The sequence below is a fragment of the Hetaerina americana genome, unplaced genomic scaffold, assembly GCF_022747635.1.
Source record: "Hetaerina americana unplaced genomic scaffold, ioHetAmer1.1.p SCAF_7, whole genome shotgun sequence".
Taxonomy (NCBI): domain Eukaryota; kingdom Metazoa; phylum Arthropoda; class Insecta; order Odonata; family Calopterygidae; genus Hetaerina; species Hetaerina americana.
This window is the reverse complement of record NW_027287316.1, coordinates 51,859,567-51,870,894: the sequence shown is the minus strand read 5'-3', so window position 1 is coordinate 51,870,894 and position 11,328 is coordinate 51,859,567.

Sequence of the window (11,328 nt, the reverse complement as noted above, 5' to 3'; positions counted from 1 at the left end):
GACTAAATCTGACAGGAGTGAACGGTAAAGGACACCGAGCTGTGATGCTTTAGTTTTTGTGAAATTATCCGAAAAAAATATAATTACAACACAAATAAACCGTGGTTTATTTGGAGAACAATGCTCATAAAAATCTCTGAGCTTGTTTGGTTTTTAAGAATATTTAAAAATATGATTTTTATTGTCTTTGAAACTGATGGATATTGTAGTGTGAACTTGTGGCAGCCCCATTACGTAAATATAATTCCGCAAAAATCTATTACACTGTTAATCTCCTGGGATCACTGCCTACGGCATGGTGCGGTGAAAATGAAACTAATTGCCCCACGAGCAATCCACAATTTCTGGAAGGTCAGGGAAATGAAATTTAATTTTTCCTCAGCGGTACGAGCATTTTAGGTGAATTTAAGGGCAACTTCCTCTTTCTACCACAAACGCTGATCTCCGGAATTTCAAACGGTCAATTGTTCTACCAATGCAGAGCCGATGAATTTTACTCCCATTCTTTTGAGATCCCAGACCTCGCATTATGAGATTTGGACGTAATCGGCAGGAGCGATGAGGGTGTATTCGCGGGATTACCACGGATCTGGCTACGGATCACCCTTCTCTTTAGATTGTTCAAGGATGATCAAAAATATATTTCTATTTAGTTTATCTCTGAAGGAAATACTTAAACGAGTCTATAACACCGTTTATAAACTAAATTGTAAGTTCTTAATAGTAAACACAATAAAACTCCATGAGTATATCCAGATTTTCGCAGTTAACTCATGATTTTTGCAAATATTTATAATTAAAACGGTTCAGGAGCATCCAATGTCGTACATACAACATTTGCTGCACGGTAAAAGAACAATGTGTTTTGTAGTACTAGTTTCAGAATAGGAAATTCTAGAAACGGAGAATAACGAATTAGTATCTCCAGCACATCTTTTCCAATAATTAAAATTGCATAAATTAAAAATAGACCGATCATTACTCTGAATAGAAAGAGAAAATTTATTCAACTTGAAAACCGATTCATGATTTCTATATCATTCAAATTCAATATAATAATAAATAAAACCTTTCAAAAAAATAACACTAATCATACAGCATTGTAGTGCTGACAAAAAACTTTGTCACAAAAAGTTAATTCTTAGAATTTACGGAAAGGATGACGATTTTAATTCGGCTACGGAAGGATGTGATGGGTCTTAGAACTTTTCCCAACCAATTCTAACAATTTCAACATTAACAATTTTAAAGCTATAAACAGAGTGTGATTCCACTATGTCGTTATCATTCCATTTGTTTGTCGGATAAGAAACAACCTTACGAGATTAAAATTGAAATGAGATGGAAATCTAATTAATCAGGCCATGACCACTCTGCCTCCTGAAAATTACAAACTTAGCAGGAAACTTCTCCATTTCGGAAATTAATTTGTGTATACCGAACTGTCCATAAACAAGCGCGTAGTAAAATTTGAACTCGCCGAAAGGGTTTAATTTACTTCCCCGTTTTTCACTCCATCCCAAAACGACATATCGCTGCGGACGACGATCGAAATAATCCCGATCAACTTTCCCTCCAAACGACGACGAGGAGCTAGGGGGCTTTGGGAGGAAATCAATCAATTATCCACCAAAACCCATTCCCCCGGAATCTTCCCCGCACACCATTTCCCCCCCCCCACCCGCCGCGTCCAGACCCCATCTCCTTAATTCATAACCGAGGAAAACAACGGGGGAGAAGGAACTTTTCCCTCGACCTCTCCTTCCCTTAAGACGCTAATGGGGAAATAAATTCAGATGGATGGGGTGCGATAGAAATGGGGAGTGTATTGTCCGGAGCGGAGACGGGGCGACGGAAAGGAGTAGTCTTGAGGAGAGAGTTTTTAAGAGCAGGAAGTTCGCGGAGGCGGCAGCATGGAGCATCCCGAGGCTTCAGATAATGCAGGAGGAAACAGAGGGCCAAGAAGTTCAAGAAGTAGATGGAGTGGGAGGTATTAGAAGGCTCAAAGCTCTCACCCTCCCCCAGCAAAAGGATGGAGACCTAATCCGGAAGCCCAAGGCAATAGAATCCTCTTCCCCTCCCCCAAACTAGACTGACTTATTCTGTGCACTTGAGGTTGCGCCGCCAGCTACAACCTCATAGCTCTCCCGTGTAACTTGTAAGATCGCGCACAAAATTAGACGGCTTCATACAGATTACGAAGCCGAAAAAATAAGTTAAACTTGCTCCAGCTCCAATTACGGGATATCGATCAATTAACCACTGATAAGTTTCGCACTATTACTGAGTAGGATGACTAGCAGATTGCGACGTTTTTCTTACGAAATTTTTTCGTTCTATTTGCTTTGGCTTCTCCTATTATTAAGGTAAAAACAGTGCTAACAGTATTAAACACAATCTCGCTCTTCTCAAAATGAACATGTGTTTTCGTTGTCTATTAAGAATACAAATGAGAATCACAAAACAGAAAAAATAATCTATTTCAATTTCATGGCTTCATTAAACACGGTATTATCTACTATTATCAAATATCCGTAGTGATTTCTAAATAATTCAAATTTAAACAAGCTCTGTTTGGTTATGAACAAAAAGAATTTAACTAAAAATTAATGGTAGTCTACCAGTGGGGGTAGGCTTTGGATGGACACAGGCTCAACATATCTGCATTTCTTAGCTTCATCTAACAAGGAATAACCTGAAAACCCAGACAGACTACATTTAACTGCTCTTCAATTCCGCATATGGTGCTACTTCCCTTCATTCCGTCCACCGTGCCCTTCCCTCCCCATACCTCGTCTGCCTAACGTTCTCCCCTCTATGTATTCAACATTACATCCCCAATTAACATTTTCGGTATCCACAACTCCTTCCTCCTTTGGGTTTATCCCAAAAGTACCTTCTCCTGTCCCATCAAGCCAAGTACCTCTTCGTTTTTTTCCTTTCCGTACATTTTAACTTTCTACACACATCTCAGAAGCCTCCAATCTACGCCTATCATCCTGCTTTAACGACCAAGTTTCCGAGCCGTAATAAACCACGCGCCATATAAATACCTCTTCTTGGTCTCTTTTCTCCACATCCTTACTTACGTTCCTGCCATCGGCCCCTTCATCCTAGGGAAAGATTCTTTGTCTAGGACAATTATTTCTCTTAAATCCTAACTATTTTGACCATTTAAGTACAAATTACTGACAAGGTAGATACATTATTCCACATGATTTAGTTTTTGCACTCCTATTTTAAAGTTTAACTAAGCCTTCCTATTTCTTTAAAATCTCATAACCTTTGTTTAATTTGCGTTAAAATATAATTCGATATCCATCAGATATTCATTAACTCTCCAATGATTCCGTTCTTGATGGAAACTAATATTTAAGTAATGAAAATGTTTAAAAAATAGGTTCTACGGTGCTTAGAATCTGTGGATCTGGATGAAAGGTGCTGTGGATCATTTGCGTTGCTTATATAATATATAATTTATTTTCATCCATATAGTTTAGCATATAGTTGCATGGCAACCTCTGGAAACGAGAGAGAACCTGGATAGGTGTTACAAATAACAGAATGAAAATAATCAGAAAACTAAAAACCTATTTGTTATCATAGTAATTTATCATATTAATTGCACTTATCTGGATAGCACAAAGGAAAAATAAAGTGCCAGCCCATGCAAAATTGTCACTCATTAACTTGACCCTCCAAGCGGTCCTTATCGTTCGGTGCCATTTCGTATGCTTAGCTTAGAGAATAAGACATGTTTGCTCAGAGATCGGAAATATTAAAAAATCAATAATGCTAAAACAAATTCATATTTATTTACCGTCCTTTTTAGCATAATTGAAAAGAGCTTTTTCGGGTAGAGGATGATTACACGATCGGCAAAGACGGGGGAAATCAACCTTGGCTTCAAATTTCAACTATCTGTATACAAGCTGGTTAACACAAGGCACACGTATTTACGAGTATGCCATTAATTCCCTATTCTATGATATTATTTGTTTTATAATGACACCTGACTCGCGACTTCTTGACTAGCCCTTCATAAAATATTTATCACGACGCATCAAACGCCCAAAGAATATTTCTCTATGTCTCAGCCCATCCGGCAGAAACATTTATATGCCTTTGGAAACCCTCTTTCCGTACCACAGACCTGTCCCCCTGAATACAAGACATGCATGACCCCCGCACGTTCCCGCCAACAACCACTCTTTCCGTACTCTTTCTTTTGCCTCCGTTTCTCCTAAGTTCATCCTGCTGTAAATTATACGTCCACACACAAAATATGAGCTTCGATCCAATGAGAGACAGCGGGGATAAGTATGCGCGGCCTCTTTGGCGATCGCAGGGATTCGCTGCTGGGAGAGATATGCTCTCGTCTAGCCTGCCACCAGCACACGACATTCGGTCTACCCCACATCCTCTCCCCCAACCACGCCAGCGTGCCTACGACTTAAACCGTTTATCCCTCTGTTTATCGTCGCTTTAGGTCTTAATGAATGACGGAAGCCACTTCACTCTTCGAAGTGAAAAGAGGTTTGGGTTTTCGGTTTTTCTCCCTGCTTTTTATCTGCGGAAAATAAAACGTCCGACGGAGGTGCAAGTGGGGCGATATCATCCGCGGGTTACTTTTCGGAGGAAACTCGTAGTTGGTCGCTATGACGCTAATCCCACACTTCCTCCCATTCACCTTCACATCACCTGCTCTTCTTACTTCCCCCTTACTTCTAGCGTTAAAATTGTCATCATATAATTCTCATATTGGAAATGAACAAACCGTATCGTAGGCCTTGGCAAAAGCTACTGCGTAAATATGCAATTCCACATGAAAACCAATCGAATTAGTTATTTATTTTAGAGAGCGAAGTGTCCAGTTATCCCACCCGTTTCATTTAGTACTGATTGCTGTTCCCGCGGTTTAAAATGATTATTTACTTTGTTATTTCTTCGGCGATACATGATTGATTATCAAAAATATGAAATATTAACATATATAAAATCTTATACTAATGCTCATTCTTTATAGGCACTAAAAGGACACATTTATGGTCGCAATAACCCAATCACAGAGTCGATTGGGAAAGTAACTCAACATCCACCAATATGAGAATGCCTGCCTGTCCTAAATATGAGAATTTTAGGTCGTCAGATTTATTTCTAGGTAAACTCTACATACACCCGAAGTTATATTGTTTAGAAAACTGCGGTTTGATGGACATAAACATACATCCTTCAAAATGTATACACTCATTTGATAGTACACAATTTAAAAACAGGAATTGAAAAGTATCAACTAATCTTGTCTCCTAACAGTTACTTTGGTCTAAGTTTATGAACTGACTATTACTATTCTAATCCGCAATGATACTTACGTACAGAAGCTATTTTTGAGCAAAAATAATAAATTTTGCATTGATGTATCTTCATTATACATGTACACTGAGGATTATAAGGACGTTTAAACACGGAGAACATGTTTTCTTTTGCAACCGAATTCAACAGATCGCCTGAATTTCAGCGGAACCTTAAAAAACATGGAGAATTTCAGAAATATTTCATCGTTAACGAATTAAATTCTTGGCTTATTTATATTTCGTATCTGGTATAATTTCCAATTAACATCCTTTCCAGTCAGACCAGTGCATTATGCGTGGGACCCCTCATTAACCTGTCAGTTGGATATTTCCACTCCTAGCATTAGTTTCAGCGAGAGTTTCATTCCAAGCAGATACTTCTGTCCTTTTTGAGGAACGAAATCAACACACGGGAATTCAAAGAGATGGGGTAGCACGTCCAAAATTTCTCGCGCGCCACTAACCACTCTGCTTATGCCGCGCCGACCCGCGACCGACCTTATCAACTTCCTCCCACACCGAAAAACCTACGAATTCATTACCTTTTTTGCTTACAACCTCCTTTAAGTCTTGCTAGGCCGGCGAGAGCAATCTCGGTGATGGAAACGAGCACCTACTTTTCGGCACTACTCAGCCCTCCATCAAAAGACGAATTATGTACATAAATGAGGTTTTATTTCACGTCTCTGTGGCTCACGTCAACCCAAGACCAGAACACCACGGAGAAAAATTTTCATCTCCGCGGCTCAGTGAAAAAAATATTCAGCGACCATGGCGTTGGAGATTGGGCCTCGCAGCCGCCTGCCACCAGGAGATGGGAACGTGTACCTACAACCACACGCCCACTTGATCCATACGTGGCCGGTCGCCGGCACAGAAAAGAAGACCCTTGCGAGGCCACACCTCGGTGAGCAGGACGCTACGGAATGAGGTAGTATTTTTTTTCAAAAAGGGTTCCTGAGGAGTCGCTTCCGTTCCTACCAGGGGAATATTTCCCCTCGCCCACTTCCCTTCAACCCGGCGTACCCACCTCCCAAAATTTCAGCACCATGCGAGCGCGTCCCACGACTGCATAATGTCTGAACCCTCACCCCCTTCTCTGTGATTCCAGGATTGGTCGAAAACATTTTTCCTCGAATTTTTTTCAGTACTTTCACAGTTCCTTTCGGAGGGTCTTTTTCGAGTAAATCGTACAACCGTCGACCCCCACGTAATTAAAGAAAAAAAAGATTCTGACGCGGAATTATCTAACTCTAGGACACTTCGGTTACAACTAACGAGATCACGTATTTTGTCGCCGTGATGGAAGAGGAGTGGACTCCGCATACATGACTCTCGACCTCTCGTTATTCGTGTTCGCGGACGGGGTTCAAACAAGATCCTCGGAAGTGGGATGAAATTTGTTTCTTGACTGTCTGGGTCGTCTTTTTTTGTGAGACACGTTCGGAGAGCTTACATAAAATTATGGTGCTTAGAATTAAGAAACCATGAAGGCCATCGCAATTTCATACGGTAAACTTCAAGTTCTCCGGCTAAGCCCCGATGCAACTTTGACCACTGCGGCGCGACGCGCACCCTTTGATTAAAATGAGGAACGAGTAATTTTTAAACTAAGTATGAGGCTAATTTTGGGGTACATTTTCTCATGCAGGGAAAGGGTTAAGAAAAATTGTTTTTTAAATCATACAGGTTATTTACAAAAACCAAATACACTAATCTAAAAGTAATTAGTGACATAGAAAAAGTGAGATTGCTACATAGTGTATATACGAGGCAGTAGACTCGTATATATACCATAGGCTTATAGCGTATATACATATGTTTCGGATTTTCTTGAGCCATTCATTCCTATAGAAACAGTAATTTTATAGGTAGAAACGAAGATTCATTCTCAGCAAGGGAATAGAGCTGCTCAAATACTGGGCAGTTATCGCAACAGTTTTGAAAAAATACTCTGTCCCGGAGCTGTCTAATTATGAAAATTCAATCCACCTCATTCAAAAACTAATAGTTTAATTAAACCAAACAAGCAAACTAGTCATTAATTTGATTGGACCCAGAAAGCCATCCGACTAGAAATAAAAAAGCCATCGATAAGATGCAGCTTGTAGAACACGACTTTTAGTTTCATATTATTTTCAAGTTGCACAGGTAAATTATTTTACATAACAGATTACAGAAGTATCATCAGAAATATAACTTATGGCGATAGATAAACCACGCAAGACATTAATCGTAGAAAATAATTAGCGTGATAAAATATTTGTTTATAATAAACAATCAACTACTACGCGATACGTCAATTTTTTCTGGACAATTAAGTTTCATTGATCGCATAGCAGGAATATTAGGAAGCGATAGGGCTTCCTTTACTGAAATGCATACAAAATGTGTACTTGATAAGGACAATTGAAGGAAATTTTAACAGACGAAAGCGCGTTGTTATGTATCTCTTTTTAATCCAGGCCTTTGCCCCCTGATGATGTGATTCACCACAACGTTCCGCGTAAGACGCGGAACAGCAGCTCAATCGACCTCGTTTAATCTCCGAAATGCCTCACTGCACGGGTCCAACGGGGATTATAAAGGTTTTATCTTGATGGCACGGGGATTTATTTCTCCACAGAACTGAAAGCGTCCCACCTCCCAACAAAACATTTTGCTCTCCCATGGCAACGAGAGAAATTCGTTCATGAGCTCCTATTTCTCATTCCCACTGCCTTTCAGCCAGGATTTAGCAACACAAGCATTCAAATGGGACAGATTACGGCTTCGGAGAAACTCCGATAATTTCATGGAAGCGTATTGACCGGAAAACCTATAATTTGATGGTTCGTTCAAATATTTCCTCAGGATGTGGGTATTACGGCGTAACGTGAATTACAACGAGTAGAAATGTTGATTCCAATGTAATCCTGACGTAATCAAAACCCTCTTCATTTTGTATCTTACCGTGATTCCTTCTTCGAAATATGCTTTGTGCTATCAAGTGCGTTCATCTGGGTTGCTTACGGTGGTAGATCGAAATTTTGAGATTAGCTGCGAACTAAACGAGTTTACTCCAAGAATAGGCAATAGGGTTCATAAATGGTCGCACTCAAAGGATATAGGGGGATCTATCCTTGACCTAGCCATTCGTAAGGAATTTTATTAATGAGATGTAACTTAGAGTGAAGGTACTATCATTCAATGTAACGCCATTAACTTGGAGGTAATGATAGAAACTAATGCGGAATTTATGGGAAAACAAAAATTCTATACAAGAAAGTAACGGAGTGAGCTACAACGTATCGCCCTAGGAAACAAGAGCTCCTGACAACGAGTGATTTCTTTCATTCTTCATGATAGTATGTTAAATAGTCACACTATTTCACTATATAAAGATTTATTGCGATCATATTTCGACGTTCCTTCGCCATATTTAGGTCTTGAAGTTAACAAAGTAACGTCGGAATCAAAATCATAATAAATCTTCATATACTGGAATAGTGTCATTATTTAACAAACTATCATGTTCTCCCTCCAAAACATCACTCCTGAAACTACGCAATTGATTTACACTTCTACTCCAAGCCAAGTTCAAGTATCCAACTATCAGTTATTTATGAAAACACACGGAACATAAAATAGAAAGAAATTAGGCATGTAAACTACTCTAATAGAACAATAATTTAGCCATGAAGATGTAAAAATAGTTTAACGCCGACAAATATGCAGGCATAGATATTTTCGGGTTGTAGACGGAATTATTCATTGGTTAAGCATCAGGGTCGAGGTCTTCCATACAATTAAGGCATGTTCATATGCCGCTCAAGAGTTACGCATCCAGTGGGAACGAGCTTCACACAAAAGTCACCCATAAGTGCTCAGCAAACTCTCGTTATCGCAGATTTAAGGGTTTAAACATCGTGTATTTCGTGATCATAAAATTAGTAATGCTGGAATTTTTCTATGTATCTTTTATAACCTAACACCGTTGGAGGGAAAAATATTGCTCCTTCAAGAGAGGTTTACATTCTGAGTTTTTTCCTAACGAGGGCACTCTATAGTAATTAATGGGTAACAAAAGGTTATTCATTACCTCCTGCCCGCCTAGAGATACCGAACAGAACTGAAGAGGACTTTCATTAAGAATAATTAAGTAAGCTTAAAAGTGGAATATATAACTAATAATATTATCAGCAACGAACATTATACACAGATAAAAATGTAGGTGCGTGTTGTCCAACAAAAAAATATTCCATTTAGATTTCCAATATAAATTTCGCGGTTAAAGTCGTCATTGAAATTAATACTATTTTCACTTGAATTGATTGATGCATCGTTGCATATTCCCAGATTGACTGAATTTTAAAAACTAATTAGGATAATTAATTCACTGGAGACCGCAAGGATGCCACAAGAAAACGTGTGAAATTTCGCAAGTTTTGTTAAGATTTTTCCCAGTCACATTGAAATTTCGAATTGCCTCGTCCTGGGTTTTTGAAATCCCGCTAATTAATCACGAATTTCCCCGGCTTATTTTTTAGCGCGCTGCATTGGACTCCTTTTATCGAGATTAAAAGTTTCTACTCGATTTTCCGCCAAGTCACAAAATCATTTGCTACCGTGAAACCCAGCGAAATTTCAAAACTTTAAGAGAAATCTGCAACCGTATATGAGCACTTCTTAATCCGTGGCACCGAAATAGCGGGATTCGCACTCATAAAAGAACCCCTAAAGCTCAACTCTCAACTTATCCAAGACACTTTGGGGAGTATTTTAAGCACCATGCAAAACGCTACACGACGAAAACTCGGGAGTGGAAAGTTTTGCACATTTGAATAAAAAGCAAAAGTAATTCTAAGAGACACCCTGAATTTTTGCTACAATTAAATAATAGAATTAGATGACAAGATCCTTAAAGGTAAATTTTTCTCAGACAGTTCAAATAATCATTTATAAGCAACTTCAGCGACCAGGATAAAGTCAAGGTCTTCAAGAAATTCCTGTGAGGCACAATTAGCGATGTGAAGTAGATAAAATAAATATAAAATAATATAAATGTATTTTAAAATGATTCGTTATTTATTTAACTTTCCCTAATATGAATACATTCTGTGGACTATTCTGCATTACGCAAGATAAGAGCAATAATAAATTACGGAATGATAAGGCTTTATTAATGAAAGATTTAGAATACATTGGCGGCCAAAGTAATCAAAAACACAGGATATGATGATTCCTTGGACAGGAAACTTGGTGATAAGATTATACTTCTATGCTTTTACTTTTTTAAATTCTATTTTTTTTAGAATGAAAAGGTTTTTATTAGGCTTGGGAAACTAACAGTAATAAGGGCCACGGATATAGTTTGACGAAAAGAGCATAGTTCTTGGATTAAATGAAAAGTATGACAATGATTGTCACATATGAGATGGTAAAGCCGGAGTCATTAGGCAAAGTCCCACATGACAGAAAACGTTCTCATTTCATTCACACTGTGAGCATATGATGGTCATTAAAAAAGGCAAAAAGCAATCAAAACGACTGACAGAAAGTATCGCTGCCGAGGTTTTGTGCCGGATAACGGCATAACTCCTCAATTCAGCACCGTGGTATTGCAATATTAATCCTTTATCAGGCTCTGGACAGGCTTTTGGACACCAAACAGCTCAGCCTGGCCGAACTCACCCCATCTCCCTCAAAAGTGTTTCATCCCTGCTCTCCTTCCCAACTCCTTCCCTCCACTCGAAAATCCCGGTTCATTCCCTTTTATCCGTACCCACTCCCTCTCGCGCGTTTCCCACCAAACCCAAACCCCTTAACGGTGAAGAAAAAACTTTCACCTTTCAGTCTTTTTGAACTAGTATCCCATGTGCCCCTACTAAGAACTAAGAACAAGCATAGTTTCTCAGTGTTACTGGTATATTAAATAATTCAGCAACTCATCATTCGATTTAAAGTTTGCAAAAAAAAACTTGCCACGAGTTCT